Source organism: Thamnophis elegans, chromosome 4, assembly GCF_009769535.1.
Source record: "Thamnophis elegans isolate rThaEle1 chromosome 4, rThaEle1.pri, whole genome shotgun sequence".
In the NCBI taxonomy this organism is placed as follows: domain Eukaryota; kingdom Metazoa; phylum Chordata; class Lepidosauria; order Squamata; family Colubridae; genus Thamnophis; species Thamnophis elegans.
In genome coordinates this window covers 67850023-67869853 of record NC_045544.1, presented here as the reverse complement: position 1 = coordinate 67869853, position 19831 = coordinate 67850023, and the positions used below count along the sequence as shown (strand labels likewise).

Below are 19831 nucleotides of genomic sequence, written 5' to 3'. Positions count from 1 at the left end.
ACCGAAAACAGAAAGGTGGATTGTGCAGACCTTGATTTAATTCTCCAAGGCAATTATCCCCCCCCCCCCCCCAAGTTCCTTGTTCTTTGGAGCACTTTCCTGTCCTGATTCTATGACTTCTCTGGAAACAGCTTCAGGTCAAAACAGCTAACTTTACTGAACACCCAGTTTTACGTGGCAGACACTGCAGAGACAGCAACTAAGCCTGCCTATCTAGGTCATGACAGGGTGAAGACAAACCTAGACAAAGCAGAAGTACATGCTGTCAGCTTTGCTGCTGTGTTATTTATGGGCATCTCAAACAGAAGGGGCATTCTCACACAGGAGGATTAAATAGATTGCAGTATGAATGCAAAACTTGCTTGGTCGGGCACATTCCATTTTAGAAATAGCTCTTCGCATTCATACATGTCACAACGTAGCAAGAGTCTTCAAGGTATTTTTAGTATTACAAGTATATTTCATTCCATGAGAAGAAAACATTCTTCCCCAGTATAAATAGCTACTATGAAAAATGTGCGCAAGTGTGTGTACGCATGAGAGAAGGAGAGAATGAATGCCGTGTGCACATTTTCTTGACATCTGAACTCTGAAATCTCTGAATCTGAATTCCTGTCGAAAGAGGGAGAAAACTCTTGTAATAACATTTATGAATTTGGTCATTTTCAGATGCCAACAATCTGTTTTTCAATTAGAACTAGCATTCAGGGTGCCTAATTAAATAAGAAAACACAGATAGAAAACCAACAAGAATGTAAAAAACCCAGTGATTGAGAACATGTAGAAAAATACTATGCTGAATAAAAAAATAAAATCACTCCCAAAGAGTAAGAACCATAGGGGAACAAGATTTTAAGCTGATTCAGTTCTCCCTCTCCATCACTCCCTAAAACTAAAATATTGTCATAAAGTGATGAGAAGCAAGACGTGAGAGGCTGGAAAACCTATCTTCCTTAAGTACTTGCATCCATTAAGCACCACAGCAGAGGGTAGAGGGGAAACAGAATTAGATTTGCTACAGCCATTTTGAAATGTTTACCCAGATTTTAAATATTTTTTCCCTTGACTGTCTACAAAACAAGTGTATCTCACCTAAAGGGTAGGCTCCAGACTTCCTGAGGTATGAATAGTAATAAAATATATGCGTGGTTATGAATTAAACAAGGATTCTGTTTTCTTTTTCTTGTCTTTAAAAAGGTTAGTACTATTAAAGTGATCTAACATCCTGTTGCACTGAATGATCTCAGGACTTCCAGGAAATGAGGCTAAGAGTGGGAAAAACAGTGGAAAGAACTTCACAGTGGTGGAAGCAAAATGGGATCTTTAAAAAGCAGCAAGAAAAGGAGGAAGCACCTTGCTAAAGTCCCAGAAGTCTATCAGAGAAGTCTCACCACCACCAAAAGAGCACTACATTGAGGGGTGATATTTGGGGGGTGAGGCGATGAAGATTGCAACCTATCAGTAGTAACTGTGGTGTAGCCTTCCCCATTCGCTCAAAAGTAGCTCTGGCTGGGCTGGTTTCCAGTTAAGTATAGAATTGCACCAAAGGCTTAAAGTTTATTTTTTCCTGCTCTGACGTTACTCTGGCTGTGAGTAAAAAAAAAAAAAGTTAAATGACATTTAATACAGGGATACACAACCTTTTGGTTCCTGGAAAGGGTGAGGGGTGAAAATCTTTGTGAGTAGGGTACAGATGCAAAATAGGCAGGGAGCATTACACGTATATCAGTAGATTGACATTTTCTGAAATCCTTTTTTCTTACTGGGAGAACTGTCACACAACAAGCCTATTTTAAGACTCACACTACGTACTTTCAGATTCAAAAGGCTGGAAAAAATGTACAATTTTGGTACTCTTGGTTATTCGGGGATCTGAATATCCACAAGGAAGTATAGATTGCCTACTTGTGCTTGAAATGGCCGGATCACTCTCAAAGGTTTGTTATTTTCTTGAAAAAGCAGCTGTGACAGTTTAAGTATAATGACATATTGCTTATTGTTACACACAGTGATTTTTGGGGGAACTATTTAAGCCAAAATAGCAATTCCTCCAAGGGCCTTTTTCCACACCATGGCTATCTTGCTTTGCAAATTGCAGAACCATTTTCAGTCTGACCTTGAAATGCAAAGAGCACCAAATAAGGGTGACCTCAAATCTGCACACCCTTTGGCTGACCAGTAGGAGCGTGCCGTGCCTTGCTCTGTCCCATACATGGTCTGTTTAGCTTGGCATTTAAAACATCTGGGCCTTTGCAATCAGGGAGCTGTAAACCACCAAGGTTTCTTTGTGTGATTTATGAAAACCACAGAGACATGAGAATGTGGAGTTGTAGCAGGGGGAGGCAACTTAGGAAGCCCTTGCTAATAGGAAAACAGCCTGCCTCTAAATTCCGTAGCTATCACATTGAGTCACTTAAGTAGAATCATGTGAGTACAGAGCTGTCAGGAAGCTGCATGCTTTGCTGAGGTCCCATAATAGTTTACATCTTCTTTCAAAAGCTATTTGCCATTCCAAAACATTTGAGCAAAATAAGATTAGATTCTCAGCCAGAATGTAATCAACAACTGAAAGCAAGAATTCTCTGTTACCGTGTTTCTCAACCTTGGCAACTTTAAGATAGGTGGACTTCAACTCCCAGAATTCCCCAGCCAGCATAGAATTCTGGGAGTTGAAGTTTGCCTATCTTAAAGTTGCCATGGTTGAGAAATGCTTCTTTGGTAAAGCCTTTACTAACTTAATGCTCATAGATGTCTTCACTAAGCACAGTTTTCGAACATAGGGACTTTAGCTCTAAGCCTTCTGAGGATGAAAAATCGATTCTAATCTGAAGCTGTGAATACTTATCTGAACAGAAAAGAGAGAATAAGAGAAGTTTATTGAAAACAGTATGAGCTCAGTTGGCTCTTTATTACTATTTCTCCTTTTAAAGGAAAAAATAGAGTTGGAAAAGAAATATTTAACCCAAGGCGGCAAAAATGTAAAGGCAATCCATTTCCATGCAAGATTTGACTGATTCTGGAATGGGGAAGCCTGATAAAAGGGGACAGATAAGTTTGAATTGGTAGGAGAAGGGTTGTGATGAATGCATGTAATGAAGTCTAGGGGAGACATTTTTGTTATTTTAAATGAAAAACGATTTTAGGTGGAAAGAGGATAGAAAGAAATGTTTCTTTTTCCTCCCATTTTGTTCAAAATTACGCTCCTTTCCCCAGGGACTTCACAAGCGGCTTTCCAGTTATGTTTAAGCATTGCCTTGAGATCCCAGGGGAAGAGGGGCCTTGACATTTTATACATTATAACTTAAAACAATAGTGCAAACAGTGCTTATTAGAAAGCAAATGGGAGATTTGTATTTCCCCTATAAAGCAAACAATTGATACTCCTACAGCCCTGCAGTTTAGGCATTCCTTTAAGCTGGTAAAAAAAACCTACCACAAAAGCAATGAGAGGGTTTTCCTTGAAGAAAAAAAATGATCATGCAACAACTAAAGCAGTGGAATGATTCTGTCGTTGCTCTCTTTTGATCATACTTTGCTAATTATCTCATTCCACAGAAGAAAAAGGAAAGAAAGAAATAGCCCATGAGAGTAATACTGTAGAATTCCTTGCACCTAGGCCAATGATGGTGAATCTTTTCCAGACCCAGTGGCCAAAGCACACACATGTGCCCCCAAACCCCTAAAATGCAATGCTTGCACATCCCTCCCAAATATGCCCCCCCCAAAATGCATGTGCAACCCCTGCATATGCCCACTCTCCATGTGCATGTGCTTCCCACATGCCCCCTGTTCCCCCCCCACATGTGCAGCAGAGACCTGTAGACCAGCTGGCTGGTGGGAAGCATGCACGCATGCGTGGTGGAGCTCAGCTAGGGCGACGGTTCACGTGCCTACAGAGAGGGTGCTGCATGCCATCTCTGGCATGCGTGCTATAGGTTTGCCATCATGGTTCTAGGCAAAGATGATTAACCAGCATCCCAATGTAGATTAGGTTTCATACTAGTATCCCAGCTTTGTCATTCAAGTTTGTAAGTATTCTTAGCTTGTGCTGTATATGTAGTTTGTGCTGAACATACATTGCTTCCTCCTGGAGACACCCATGGTTTTTGCTGGTTTTGTAAGAGTTCTCAGAGTTTAAGGCAAATATACAGTAAAATAACATCCAGAGAAAACAAAAAATGGCAGCCAATGCAACCCTTTTTAATATATACGTACAATGCTGTTTTTTGGAAAGAAAAAACAACAACCAGCAACTTCTCTCCAAGATAATCAAAATTGTCCCATAAAGCAATACTCAGAATGATACTCATTTTAGAGGAAGTACAGTGTGATATTTGGATTGCAAAGAAAATCCAAGGAAAATAGTAACCGTTGTTTTCCTGCCAAAAATGAACAAGACCGAAGGAAATGAAGAACGTGCATACTCTGAATGACAAAGCCTTGGACTGCATTCCAGAAGAGTTTGTAAACCTTCAGTAAGGTTCATGTAAAATAGAAATGGTCTCTTGAAACTGAATCCCACGGTAGAAGAATTGTATGCTAAGGGTGGTTTGAAGAATCAACTAGCATGTTTTTTATAGTACCAAGTATTGTTTGTGTGCAGAACCATGCCAGGGCAAAAACCGGCTGTTTCCAGATGCTACTGAACCCGTAATCTGCCTACCCACACAATACAGGAGAATTGTGGTGTTTGATTTCTTTAATTTAAAATAAGAACTAGTCACAATGTATTTTAGCTATAACTAAACATTCCATTTTAAAAAGTGGAGCTATGACACCTATCCCTTCATGAAAGGCTATAATGAGTATGTTCTTAGCTGTACTAAGCGTAATGTCCTGATACATGAACACTTACATAAAATTACATAAAATCCCACCCAATATATTGTATCCTGCCCAGGCCCCTTCTCTCAGGGAGATGGGTGGTTAAGAAATAAGAAATATAAACAAACAAACAAATAAATGAAACTAAAGAGAAGAAAGGGAACTAAAGAGTTCTGTTGTTGTTAGTTGCGAAGTCGTGTCTGACCCATCGCGTCCCCATGGACAACGTTCCTCCAGGCCTTCCTACCACCCCCCAGAGTCCATTTAGCTCACACCTACTGCTTTGGTGACTCCATCCAGCCACCTCATTCTCTGTTGTTCCCTTCTTCTTTTGCCCTCAATCTTTCTCAGCATTAGGCTCTACTCCAGTGAATCCTTTCTTCTCATTAGGTGGCCAAAGTATTTGAATTTCATCTTCAGGATCTGGCCTTCTAAAGAGCAGCCAGGGTTTATCTCCTGTAGGACTGGCCAGTTTGATTGCCTTGCAGTGCAAGGGACTCGTAGAAGTCTCCTCCAGCATCACGGTTCAAAGGCCTCAATTCTTTGGCACTCAGCCTTCCTTATGGTCCAACTTTCACAGCCATACATTGCAACTATACACACTTTTGTTGGTTCTACATCTGTTGAAATTCTACATCTGTTGAAATTGGGCTGATCATCTCTTTTTGCAAGAACACATCTATATTGTTACTGTGATTAAATTGTACACTGTGTCTTTAAATTAACAGGAGGCCTTCCTTTGAGAACAGACTTGGGCAGATATTGATAATACTTTAAATATACCAACAAATATGGCTGCCAAACATGTCATAAATGAAACAGAAGTTCTTGGAAACTTAGCAGGCAGAAGTCAGCCAGAGGTGGGCTGCTAAAATCAATGTATGTATTTTGTGCCAAGGTTTATACTGACACAGTATACTGATGCTACACCCCTGAAAATGTATGACCATCTGCTATACATAACCTTCTGTCAGCAGTATTTTTAAAAAAATTCAGTGGAATATAGAAGCTCTGATACTCTTATACACCAGTTTATGCGGATCTTTCAGACACCTGCAAGGAAATAAAATAATTGAATTTATCCAATTACATTGTAGGCTATTTAAAAATGTGTGGGTTAACAGAAGGAAGAAGAATTTTTAAAAGACATCAAGACCATTTTTTAAAAGTGCAATACAGTTATGTTCCACATCTCTGTTCTTTTACTTTTGATGTGAAATTGTGTGTGTGTTTTTAACTGGATAACCCAAATGGTGAAGTAATTGAATAATGCTATAGTGAATATTATGTCTGCATAAGCAAGGATTATTAACTAGGCACTCCCTATTATAATTTTTGGAGAAGATATACTTTATGTGTATTAAAAATGTTCTCTATCTGTACCTCCAGTAACTGAAACAAGACCAAACAACAAACAGAAGGTGAGATGATATTGATTGATTAGCGTTTTTTTTAAATGATTATTAGTAGGACAGAATGGAGATAGTGCAATTTTTCTGACTCTTCTTGATATTTTGGTAGCTTTGGCATTATGGCATTACCATCCATTATGGTATTCTTCTGGAACATCTGTGGAGATCAAGAATGCCATGAGCGATGTTGCAGTGGTTTTTCTCTTCCTGACCAGGCCATCTCTAATTGATAACCATAGAGTAGAAGAGATTTAGATAAAGCCCCCTGGTTCCCAAGTGTTTCTGATAGTCATCTTCCACTTTGCAATCGCCCCTTGATACGTTGGATTTCAGATCTTAGAAGTTTGTCTATGCAAATATGCTTTGTAAAATAAAGTGAAAACAGTGAGAAATATAAACATTTGCATAAAAAAGAAGGAATGTTGATGAAACAGACTTCTTATTTGTGATTCTATGAAGTGCCATCTGCTCTTTCATGTCTCGTCTTTGTTTTTTTTATGTATGAAAGTTGTAATTTGTGCAAATAGAAAATATACTAAAGTGATGGCAATTTTTCTTAATGGGTAAACATCAAATTATGGTTGAAGAAAATATGTTAAATGTTCACACTTACCTTGACTGCAACCCAATTTTTGCTGGAAAATTTATTTTCTCAGAAGCATATCTCTCATACAAAGTTAAACCAACTTCTTATTTGGTTTCTTACAAAGTCGCTGTTCATAGTAGAAGTATGCTGAGAAAATGTTAGAGCTTTTACATTATGCCTCCCAGACTTCTCTAGCACAGTGGTTCCCAAACTTGGCAACTTTAAGACTTGTGGACTTCAACTCCCAGAAGCAGAGCTGGCTGGAGAATTCTGGGAGTTGAAGTCCACAAGTCTTAAAGTTGCCAAGTTTGGGAACCACTGCTCTAGCATAATACTTTGAAGAGTAAACAATTCAAATTGTTTTAAATGTGCAGTATCTATGTACCGTCTGGGCTGCTTATCATCTCATTCTTGAAATAGTTACCTATTATTTTTCCTAATGACAGATAAACATGAGATCTTCCTCATGAAAAGTAAGCAGGGCCACATCATTTCAAGAATAGATTTAGGCAGGGTGAATATGGGTGCATAAAGAAACAAAAACAATAGAAGTCAGTAGCCCCCATCTATTGGGCACCAGTGACTGGTTCCATGGAGAAAGGTTTTTCCGTGGACCAGAAGTGGGTGTGGTTTCATGTGCTGCCTGTAGCCCATGGATGGGACTTCACTTGTTTGCATGGACCAGTTTCTGGCATGTGGTAGACCAATGCCAGTCCATAGACCAGGGGTTGGGGATCCCTGGAGTAAATCACCTTTATGTAAATTAGTGCTGACCTTTTAAAAAAGAAAAGAAGCTTATAATAGGAAGTTATATTAAGAAAAGGAATCTGATTTAGATATATTCTGAGTAAAAGAGTAAAACAAGGGAGAAAAATATGAATGATTGATAGAAATATCAAAAGTGAAAGACTGTAGTGCTCAAGGAAAAATGAAGTTCTCTATCTGCATTGTTTATTAACTAAATAAGTTTTCTTGACAATGTAGATTAAGGTTGCTCCAGAAGATTGTCAATGCTAATACTTGATAGTTCAGTTGACTGAAGTTTATGTTAAAAACTAACTATGACTATGAATTTCATCATATCCGGTTCAATGAAGATATGATTAGGTATTCTAAGTTGACTGCCAAATCCAAAAACCTGATCCCCCTCCAACTTATGCTAGTATTTTTGTAGTATTTTGTTCTGCAAAGTCTGTGGTTTGTAACCTCCTAATTGAAGAGTACAGCTATTTCAAATCAAAAGTTTAGAGGAAACACCTTTTAAAACCTGGCTATCTTTTTCAGTTTTATGTACAGCTTTATTCTATCAAGTCTCCAAAAGTAGATAACTGAAACTGTACTGAATTGTGTAGCACACACACACACCGCAAACAACAAACCTCAAGGTTGGTTCTACATTGTACCATTTTCCGCACTACCCCTGTTGTTTTCAGAGTCATACAATCTCTTTACACCATCCTAGAAGTAATTTGATGCTGAGTAAATGAAATTACTTCTTGTAATTTTGTTTCTTTTGCAAATCGTAGTGCCTACCTTCTGGAATGAGGTTCTTTCTGAGATTCAGATGGCATCATCCTGGTATTTCAAAGGTCCCTGAAGATTCTGGCTCTTCAACTAGGCCTTTTTCCCCCCTTTTCCTTGTTCTCATTAGGGTTTGTTTCCTACAGTAGAAAGGTAAAGTAACAAATTAATCATAATAATTAAAAAATACTGTGCTTGGCAACCAAACTTTCAAAATTTAGAACAAAAAAAGTTATTCATTTTGAGCTAATCTTATATATTGATCATTTAGTAATGGGCAATTGTTTTCATTTATCAGTACTGATTTTGTAAAATGTTCTTAATTACCATTTCATTCCACTGTTTCACATTCATGTAGGAATAAACTCTATTGAACTTAGTGGGGCTCATTTTGAGTAAACATTCATATATTTGAGAAGGACAGCTATACAAATTGAGAAAGAAAGAAAGAAAGAAAGAAAGAAAGAAAGAAAGAAAGAAAGAAAGAAAAACATATCTGATAGGAAAAACCTGGCTGCCCTTAGCAGTTAAGATGTAAAATTTGGATCTTCCTAAAAATAACTTCAGTCTGTCATTAAATTGCTCATGTCTGAGAATTTCATCATCTTGTCACAAATTTCCAAACAGGCAGGAAGGACACTTGCTTGTGTGTAATGTGCTAGAACAGGGTCAGCTCCAGACCCCAGAGACTGCCTTTCAAAAACATTAAATAAATTGTCCATATCCCACTGACAGGCCTCGTAAGTGGCAGAGCAGCAATTTTGCTCAAGATTGGTTGACAAAATAAGTATCACTTTATGACTACCAGATGCCGGAAATAGCCAAGTTAGATTTTGTGAATAGCTTTGACACTTCATCTTTCCCAGTGAAACTGGATTCGGAAACATGCATTTAAAAAACAGTTACAGGTGAAATAATCTTGTGCATTAATATGTAAGATTGTGATTGGTTTTGCATTTATTTATTTATTTATTTATTTATTTATTTATTTATTTATTATTTTAGAAAATCGGTAAGCAAAATTCTTTAATGCAGAGAAGGCTGGAGAGGAAAATCACAGTTTCTTCTATTTTAAGATATTAAATGTATTTATGCTTTGAAACAAAAACAAAAAAAAACCCCACCAGACTGCTTGTGCTAATAGTGGATTTTTGTTAAGCTTTAAGCTGGCTTTTATGATAGCAGCAGTTGTGGCATTTTGCAAGACCTTATCTAGCTCTGTGAAGATACATGTAAAATAAGAGGCTGGTCACTTGACCTTTTGGGCTCTTGACTGAGCTTGTCGGTGCATTTGCTTGTTGTTGACAGATTTGTCTTTCTTCATCTGCCAGCTATATCAGCTGTGTGTCGGGCTTTTCTTTGCATATGTTAACATATATCAGTTGGGAGAGGAACCTATTTCTGGAATGACTTTGCAAGCTTACACTATCAGGGAAGGGCATCTGGGAAAGTACTAGCTACACACTTTTAAAGGGACACACTGGTTATCCATTAGCTACACGTTTTTAATGGAACACACTGTTTACTCTTTAGCTACACACTTTTATTGCGACAAGGGCCCCCTGGGATGTGCTGTATTTTGAAGGCCAGATCATTGGCCAAAGTTGATTACAGAGATTATGGAGTTTCCTTGTTAAAACCATACCTCTATTGCTCCATATGCTCTTGGGCCAGGCAGTCTGAAAGCTGAATTCTGCCTTATGAGTTTGCCCATGTCTCTTGACTGAATTATTTTTCTGCTCCTTCTTTCTCAAAGGGACATCTGGTGAAAAGACAGGAGAGAATTTCTTCATTACTCTTCACAGAATATCTATCTATCTATCTATCTATCTATCTATCTATCTATCTATCTATCTATCTATCTATCTATCTATCTATCTATCACCCATTTAATCTATTCAGATACCAACTAAATCCAACATTTGTTAGTTCCCAAGCTGGGTGAGATCACTACCTAAACTAGATAGCATGATGATGTTATCTAGTTTGGGTAATGAAATGTCTACAAGAAAACAACTAAACCCAAGAGTGCACCAAGAAACCCTCATTTTAACCTTGAGCTACAAATATTCTCCTTTATTAGATAAAATCGGTGAGGCATTGACCTGTTAACATACTTGTTTATATCAAGTCGTGGAAGCTACCAATGAGTTATTTTCTGCAAAAGGTCAGAACTAATCAGAGTGGTCAGAAAATTCTCTTGACCTAGCCTCATATTCAATGCAGCCTTTGACTTTGATCCTGGCCTTTTGGATTTTTAAAAGACTATTCAAATCATGGTGTATCATTTTGGGGGGGAGGGGTGGCTTGTTTATTTGGAATTGGAATTTAATAAAATTTGTATGCCGCCCACTCCCATTGGGACTCTGGGCGCCTCTGGGTTTAGTTTTCCAGTGACATCATTTTAACTAGGGTGTCCTCAAACTTGGGAATTGCCAAGGTCTTTGTACACTTCTGGGAGGTCTGTTTAAAGTAAACAAACAATTGCCTGTAATAATCAATACGCAACCATTTCTCATCGTATTCCTTTAGATAGTCATGTTAGCTGTTGTAGTACAAAATATCATATTCCCATTATGAATGTATGATGGTTTATACCATTGAATTACAGTTTATTCCAACATTTATATCTGAGGGCCCATTTCACAGGGTTGTTGTCATGGGAAAAATGGGAGGAGAAAAGTGTGTTGGACCTGTTCTCTACCTTTCATTATTTGTATAAATACTACAGGTGGGATACAAACAAATGAAAATATTAAAAAAACAATTCTTGTTTATTTCAGCCATGTCAGATATTTCATCCAAATCAATCTGAGGAATATCCACCAATATTCCCCCTAACGTATATTCAGTTATCACAATAAGGAAATTATTAATGACATAAGAGGAAAAAAATCTGGTGAGCCCTATGAGGCTTAAAAAGTAACCTGGGTGACTTAGTAAGAGGTGATCTGAAAGCAATTTAACTGCTTTCCTCTTTCTGATCACGACCTCATAATCATGTGCATAATGTACATTAAACTTCTGGTTTACTGCATCTTGAATCCTGGAAATTATTCTGTGTTTTTTAAATAAAGGAAACCTATATTGTATGTTCTCCTCTATTCTATGACCAAACTTAAAAAGAGAGAGAGAGAGAGAGAGAGAGAGAGAGAGAGAGAGAGAGAGAGAGAGAGAGAGAGAGAGAGGGGGAGAGGGGGAGAGGAGGAGAGGGGGAGAGGGGGAGAGGGAGAGAGAGAGAGAGAGAGAGAGAGAGAGAGAGAGAGAGAGAGAGAGAGAGAGAGGGGTTTGATGCCTTCTGCAATAATTATAATAGAAAATTCCTAACTACAAGCACCTCCACCAGTGTGACTCCCATGTTACAGAAGAGGGGAAACTGAGTTTAATCAATTGGTCCATTAAATCTATGAATCTTTAGATACAAACAATCTGGGCGGGGGGGGGGATTCTCCTTTGCTGTGTGTATGTTCATTTACTGGGTTGATTTAAGTTTTTTCCCCAAGTCTCAGTCAGAAGCCCCAAAGTGACAGATATAACACTCCCTCTTCCTGGGCAGGTAAGTGTACTGCAAGAGAGGAAATGGCCCTAATGAGCTTCCATGCAAGACAAGGACTTAAAGCCGGGTCTGCACTATGCCAGTTCAAAACCTTAATCACTACAATCCACTGGCAAGTTTTAAAAGATGAATGTAATATGTTCATTAATGTACTTGAAGAGTATTTGGAATGCATGAGCAGTTATAAGGGTGCCACTTACTTGGAACATGTGAAACCTCCACTCTGTGAGCTGCAATAGCAATAGCAATAGCAGTTAGACTTATATACTGCTTCATAGGGCTTTCAGCCCTCTCTAAGCGGTTTACAGAGTCAGCATATCGCCCCCACAGTCTGGGTCCTCATTTCACCCACCTCGGAAGGATGGAAGGCTGAGTCAACCTTGAGCCGGTGAGATTTGAACCGCTGAACTGCAGATAACAGTCAGCTGAAGTGGCTGCAGTACTGCACCCTAACCACTGCGCCACCTCGCCATTGGCTAAGGATGTGCATCTGGGTGCATTTCAGGGTGCTGATGTTTACCTTTAAAGCCTTTTGTGGCTTGAAGCTAGATTAGCTACAGCGGAAGTCCCCAACTCCCGGTCTATCCGCGGCATGCCAGAAACCAGGTCGCGCAAACAAACGAAACCCCATCTGTGGGATGCAGGCAGCATGCAAAACTACGCCCCCTCTTCTCTGTGGAAAAAACTCCCTCCATGGAACTGATCTCTGATGCCCAAAAGATTGGGGGCTACAGGACCATCTTTTCCCAGTGGTACCTGCCCATCCCATGAGATGGCAGAAGAGGTATGCTCTGGCTCCTTCCTGCAAGAGAGCACCATCTGGTGGCAGCCAGGAAGAGTACTTTTTCTGCTTCCCTTCTAAAACATCATTCTCCCAGAAAGCAGATTTGCCTTGATTCTGCTGGCCTTTCTCAAAGTATTAAAACCCAAGTTTTACCATTAAGTTGGGGCCTGATATGCCTTTGAGCCCATTTCTTTGTCATCATTATACTAAAGGTGTGATGTCAGAAATGTTCTTGGCTGCTATTTCATGGGTTTTTTTTCTTGTTCAAATTTTGTTTATTTTTTCCTGTTTGTATTCTATTTTAACTGAGCCACCCAAGGCCAAATATATGCAAGCCATATAAAAGTAATTAATTAATTAATTAATTAATTAATTAAAATGATTGAATAAATATGTTTTCAACTTACATAGCTCTTCAGAGAAATTATTCTTGTACTTCTATTTGGTTGAAAATGTTCTGAGAAATTTCCTTAGTCTCTGAAGATCAGGAACAGTGACATACTGGGTACAGGAAAATATGCTAGATTGGTGCTGAAAACTGACCCCAAGCCACAAAGTTCAAATTCATCTTAAAACTCTATTAAAGTTCATGACTTTTATGGTTTGGATAGAACTATTTTCCACAAAGAACCACAATAGCCCTTATTTTCACTTTTTATCAAACCCGTTCATTATCATCTATTGAGCAAAGAAAACCATCACTATTCCATGAAACTTCAGTCTGAAAGAATAGCAAAATCCTCCCCAGCTGCATCAACATTTTCTGTAAAAAAAAAAAAAAAAAATGACATGACACAACTTGAAGCATTGGCAATACAGCCCAATTCTGAAGCCAGCCGAGTTCTGGAAGGAGGCTATTTCCGAATTCTCATGTCAAATGTTGCTGCCATCTTGCTTACTTTCCACTGAGGTTGGCCACAAATTAACAGCTGTACCAGAGCCTTGGAAAACACGAGCTCTTTCCAAGCCTTTTTTCTTTCAAGTATGTGTTTTTCTTAATTTCACTTTGTTCCATATGGAGAAGAAGAAGGAAAATTAAATTGAACCATACATGAGAAAGAGAATCTGGGAAAAAAAAGATTGGGAACAAATTTCATGTCTGCTTCTATGTTGGAAGGAAGGAAGGAAAGTCAATGAATGCACATACAGGAAAATTGGTCTTTTTAGCATTATTGGTTAAGGCACCAGGCTAGAAAGAAGGAGACAATAAGTTTTAGTCTTGTCTTAGCCTTGAAAGCCGGTTCACAGACCTTGATCCAATTAGTTCTCTCAATCCATTCCAACTCACAGGGTTGTTGTGGGGAAAAGAGGAGGAGGAAGGTGTGTTGGACATGTTCGCTGCTTTGAATTATTTGTAGAAATAACAAAGGCTGAATGCAAATAAATATAACAAACAAACAATTTTTTAAGTTGAAAACATTGAAGAAATGATTTTGAAAAAGTGCTTCAAACCTCATGTGAATGCATTTCCTTTGCCTTTTTTAATACATAGAGGTAGTGATGCCCATGAGCTTCCATCTTACCATCGATAAATATGAAGTGCTGCTAGTATTAAAGTTCACCCAATATTATTTTTGAGGTAGCCCTTGAGGATAAGACAGGGAGTAATTCTGTTTGCTCAGGAGGACTGCCTGGAGTAATTCTAAAGCAAGGTTGGAGCCATTTTGGAAGAATTGTGTCTCAAAACATCTAAGAAAACAAAACATCATGTTTCTCAACCTTGGTCACTTTAAGATCTGTGGACTTCAAAAGCTGGCTGAGGAATTCTGGGAGTTGAAGTTCTCAGGTCTTAAAGTAGCCAAGGTTGAGAAACATTAAACTGAACAACCAAGGAAGGAGAAATTGCAGACTAGGATTAATTCTCCAGCCAGTCACAACCTTCTCAGTAGCTCACTAGGAGTCTAGCAAGACTCTTGTCAAGGTGTGCAATATGGGGCCATATTGATAGAGACACTGCTGAAAAGCAGTTTCACAGAGAAGAAGAAGAAATTATTTAAAATTATTCTTATTTGAAGAAATAAATAAAGCTAACAACAAAAGTTCATATAAATGGGCCTTTGTTAATCTCATGTCTGTTGCACAGGGATGCTTGTAGAGTGGGAAACACTGCAATGTCTCTGAGGCTCATACTGCCCTTTGTTTTAGAGGGATTTAGAGTTGTGGACTATGGTGCATATCTTATGTCAGCATAATTGTGGTCTGGCAGCTGCTGGCAGTGCAGTAGGGCCTGAATGGAATGTAAAGAATGCAATCCCAGCACATTTGGACTTTTCTAGTTTCCCCACCAATGTAACTAGGGATGAGGAGATCACCACACAAATGAGAAGCAACCTCATTCTGAAACCAGTGGGAGGACGAGAGCAAGTTAGATAAAGTACTGGTATTCTCCCTTCTTCTTTGCAATGAGGAGAATCTCTGTAAAACTTATTTTTGAGAAAATCCTCTACTAAATCCTATGCTTTTTCCCCAGCCCCTTTTAATGATGTCACTCCCGTATTTTCAGTTCAATGAGGAGCAGATTTGGGGAATGTTTACAAGATTCGTTTTCTGAGATCATATCATATCATATCGTATTGCTGTTGAAAATTAACTGAAGATTTTGGCAGTGTGTTGCTTGACAGAGCACTGGATCAAAACATCAGTGCTATCTGCATTTCAATGTATTATGTCACCCTCTATGGAATAGGCTGTACAATGTGCTCACATCCTTTCCAACAGTCCTCCTGGGAAATAACTTAATCTATAACGTTACACATCTGGTGTGTGACTACATGAAGCTCACTGATCTAAACTTGGATGCTGGCTTTGGTTCCCATGCTAGTGCATTAATTATCTGTGTCATTTGAAGACATTATGGATAAGACATATTGGAAGGCAACAATCTCATCATTCTATAATTATTAGCTAATGAGAAATTCAAAACACATAACTGACGGAGCCACTGATCGTCCCTGGTATGTAGACAGATATAAGCTACAAATTGGAATCCCAATACCTGAACCTATTAAGAACAGGAAAATGGCTGTCAAGCAACCTTGTCTCTCCTGGATCACTGGTATATTTTAGGCCCGAACTTGCTGACTGCTTTAGGCACCATTTCTGGGCTCCAAAACTCTGGACTGCCACTAGGTAACAGCAAAGTGTTACTGAAAACATGCTGCCATGTGGTGGCTGACTGGATGTTTTGCAGCCCACATACAAATGTATCTCCCTTTTCACCCACTGCATCACTGGCAGAGTAAATAGGAAGAGAAGCAATCAAGCCAACCACACTATCCAACAGAAGCTGCATTTTCATCATGTTGCTTAGTTCAAGTAGTGTTCACTGGCAGCACCATCACAAGTTTGCAATGTTTGTTTGATTTGGTAGCAAATATATATGCCTGGCAGCAGGGAAGTATTGGAAGACAGCTGAGTGTAGACAGTGTTCCCTCCCTAAACAAGCCATTATCCACAGGTGCTGTAAAGAACCTTGTCTGGTTGCCAGCTCTGAAGTCATACTTAATTTCCCATCTGGTGAACTTCAGTTCATGGAACTAAAATGGAAGCATAATTTGGTTACTGAAAGCGATATACACCTGAGCTAGCCCTGATTTGAAATTCAAGACAGCTCTCTTCTGGTTTGCCGAAATTTGCTGCTGTTTGGTGACCAATGATAATTTCTATGATGATTGATGTGAATGGATATGGAGACAATTGATTACATACACAAAAAATATCTAAGAAACTAATGTCTGAAATATTGGCTGAGTTCAGTGGGAGAGTGTGTATCAGTGGTGGGATTCAAAAATATTTACTACTGGTTCTGCGGGCGTGGCTTGATGGGTGTGGCTTGGTGGGTGTGGCAGGGGAAGGATACTGTAAAATCTCCATTCCCTTCCTATCAGCTGGGACTCGAGAGGCAGAGAATAGATGGGGGCGGGGCAGGCAGAGGTGGTATTTACCAGTTCTTTGAACTACTCAAAATTTCCGCTACCGGTTCTCCAGAACTGGTCAGAACCAACTGAATACCACCTCTGGTGTGTATGTTGAATAACAGCAGGGAATTTTCCAGGCTTTGAGTAAATATATACTAGTCTACCAGTGGATCAGGAAAACTGACACAATAAAGAAAAAAAACCTATGTAAGTGGTAAAAAATGTGTTTGTGTACAGCAAAGAAAACAAATCAATATATGAAAGCTGGGTAGGGTTGGTTTTTCTTTCTACATTTCTCCACTTCTGCCCAAATTCTACCATTAGAATTTGAAAGAGGAATTTCTTTCTCAGGGCTTCTTAAAAACTGAGTTCAGGTAATCCTTGACTTATGACCACAGTTAAGCCCAAAATTTTATATTGTTAAGCAAGACAGAATGTGCCCCATTTTACGACCCATTTTTCCACGGTAAGTTAATCACATGCTGTCGTTAAGTGAATCAGGCTTCCTCTGTTGACTTTGCTTGTTGGAAGCCAACTGGAAAAGTTATAAATGGTGATCACGGTCTCACAGGACAGTCATAAATGCATCCCAGTGGTCAAATGCCCAAATTTTGATCATGTGACCATGGGAATGGTGCAACAGTAGTAAATGTGAAAACTGGTCATAATTCACTTTTGTCAGCACCACTGTAACTTTCAAGATATTGTGAAGAAAAATTAAAATAGGCATATTAAGTAGCCTTTTTAATCCTAAGGGAGATTATATTTATCTATCTATCTATCATCGATCTACCTGTCATCTCCATATCTCTCTATCTCTTTATCTATCATCTGTCTGCCTGTCTGTCTGCCTGTCTGTCTATGTATCTATCTATCCTTTTTTATCATGATTTATATGCCACTTACTCAAAATCCAGTGGAGTAAATCTATTAATTAAAAACAGGCAACAGAAGAACAAAAATTTAAGAAACAGTAATAAGGCTGTCTGTAAAAAATTAAAGAGCATATGCAGCTTCAGGAATATGAATTTTACCTTACATTGTCTTTTAAAAAGATGGCATTCTCAGCCCATTCTTCTAGAGTCCAAATAAGAAGTAAAATGAGGTGGGCATTGTTTGAATTGATCTGTAGCTTTATTCTTCTAGAATCTAGATTATAATTGAATGCATTGCATCAGATCTGAAGGAGGCAGTGACAGACAGAGGGTCATGGAGAATTCTGATCCATGGAGTGGCCAAGGGTCAGACATGACTGAATGGCTGACGACAGCAATGCATTGCAGCATCGCTTTGGGCCCAAACCAAGAGTTAACAACCCTGATCAAAAGCAGATTATGTTTTTTTTTCCCTCTAGGTGTGCTTCAGAGCATTTACAAAACATTAATGATCTTTCCAATTACCTTAACAGCTTTGCAATAAAACTGGTTCCCAAAATACTCTGGCATTCTTCCCCTTCCTTCAGTGCATCCAGAATGGCGTGATTTATGCCTGACCTACTATCTTATTCTTTCCGGCTGAACTCTGAAGTTAAAGTTTGCCATGAGGACTTTGAACATCCATTAGTCATTAGCAGATAGCAGGGAAGAAACTTAATTTCCCTTCAAACATGATTCAAGATCAACCCCGCTCTAGTTGTCCAAAAGGGGAGGGCTCTGTCTGACAAAACAGAAACAAAAGGAAACTTTTTGTAATTTGATGTGTTGAAATTTTGTTTGTGGGAGGGTGCTGGATAAGGCATACTCCTTAAATAAAATAGCTTAGCTACCGAGGATCATTCAAAGTTATGATATAGAAAAATAGACTTGCAATCAATGCTCGCATTTTATAAATGTCCATGATTGTTATTTGGGCCTTTTGCAACTGGCAGGCATTTGCATTCATTGCTGTATCCCATAGCCACATAATCATCACATTTGTGCTTTGCAATTGGTTTATGACAGAGGTAATAGAGAAGGTGGAAATAAAATTGTAAATTGCAGTCATATGTTTTGCTTAATGACCACAGCAATTCGCTTAATGACTGAAGAGCTGGTAAAGTCATAAACCAATCATGGTCACATCCCCCCCCCCCAAGTGACTGTAGAACTGAATGATAAGAGTTGCTGATTTCTATTATGATTGTTAAGCAAGGACTACTTAACATCTAAAATATTGTTTCTCAGCCTTGGCAACTTTGACCCTCTGAAAAATATACTTGTTAATTCTAGCCACAAGGAGCCCCTCTACAAGAAGATTTCCATTTTGCAGGCTAAAATGACCGTACAGTTAAGAGCCAAAGTCTGTTTTCTCCTAGCTGTTCACTTCAGTCCAGCTGTTTTGTCTCGTGATTTCTCAAGCCGTGTTGGAATTCAGCAAACTATACAGCAAGAGCCAGCAATAACTGCCTTGTATGTTTGATCAGACTTCAAATGTTTGGCCGTGATTGCTCAGCAGAAACAAGTCATACATTGATTCTCATGGTTTTATGACAGGCAAATATTTTTTCTGCCTACAGAGACATTTTAGAGCCCAGCAATTAACCAGCTGTTAAGTTAGACTTAACACCCACAAAACCATATGGGCTACACTTTACTGTACTTCACCTTATCAGCATAAAATTTGAATAAGAATCCAACCATTGTTAGACATCATAGGTTATTTCTCACTCAGTTAACAGAGGCCATTTTTATTACTGGTACCGTAATTCCACCACCATCTAAAATTCTCTACTTTGTATTTCAGACATTCCGGGGAAAGATAGGGTAGAGGCAGAGGTGGCATTCAGCAGGTTCTGACCAGTTCTGGAGAATTGGTAGCGGACATTTTGAGTAGTTCGGACAACCAGTAAATACCACCTCTGACCGGCCCCGCACCAACTATTCTCTGCCTCTTGAGTCCCAGCTGATAGGGAGGGAATGGGAATTTTGCAGTAACCTTCCCCTGGAATGGGAAGGGAATGGAGATTTTACAGTATCCTTCCCCTGTCACGCCCACAAAGCCAGGCCACGTCCACCAAGCCATGGCCATGGAACTGGTAGTAAAAATTTTTGAATCTCACCACTGAGTAGAGGGAAAGGAGATGCAGATAAAGCAAGTTTTCTGACTACTTGAGAAAGTTAGAAATCAATAAACCACAGCTTTTTATCACATATCTTGGGCTGGTTTCTACAGGGCCTTTTCAAATCTCTCAATATTGGTGTGTCCTGTATGGAGAGTCTATGAATTGAAAATCCAGATCACTTTGTGTTGAAT

At 38.9% G+C, this 19831-nt stretch overlaps 1 long non-coding RNA gene across 2 annotated transcripts; it reads right to left on the bottom strand.

Moving 5' to 3' along the window:
* Positions 1-5247: 5247 nt before the first annotated feature.
* LOC116507002 lies at positions 5248-18062 on the bottom strand. 2 transcript variants are annotated; one of them, XR_004255123.1, is made up of 5 exons: positions 18001-18062; positions 13091-13446; positions 9989-10105; positions 8356-8483; positions 5248-6393 (listed from the first exon to the last, which is right to left on the bottom strand). It is a non-coding gene; the product is annotated as an uncharacterized LOC116507002 (long non-coding RNA). The 2 variants fall into 2 exon arrangements; XR_004255124.1 differs by having other exon boundaries at positions 5248-5877.
* Positions 18063-19831: the final 1769 nt, after the last annotated feature.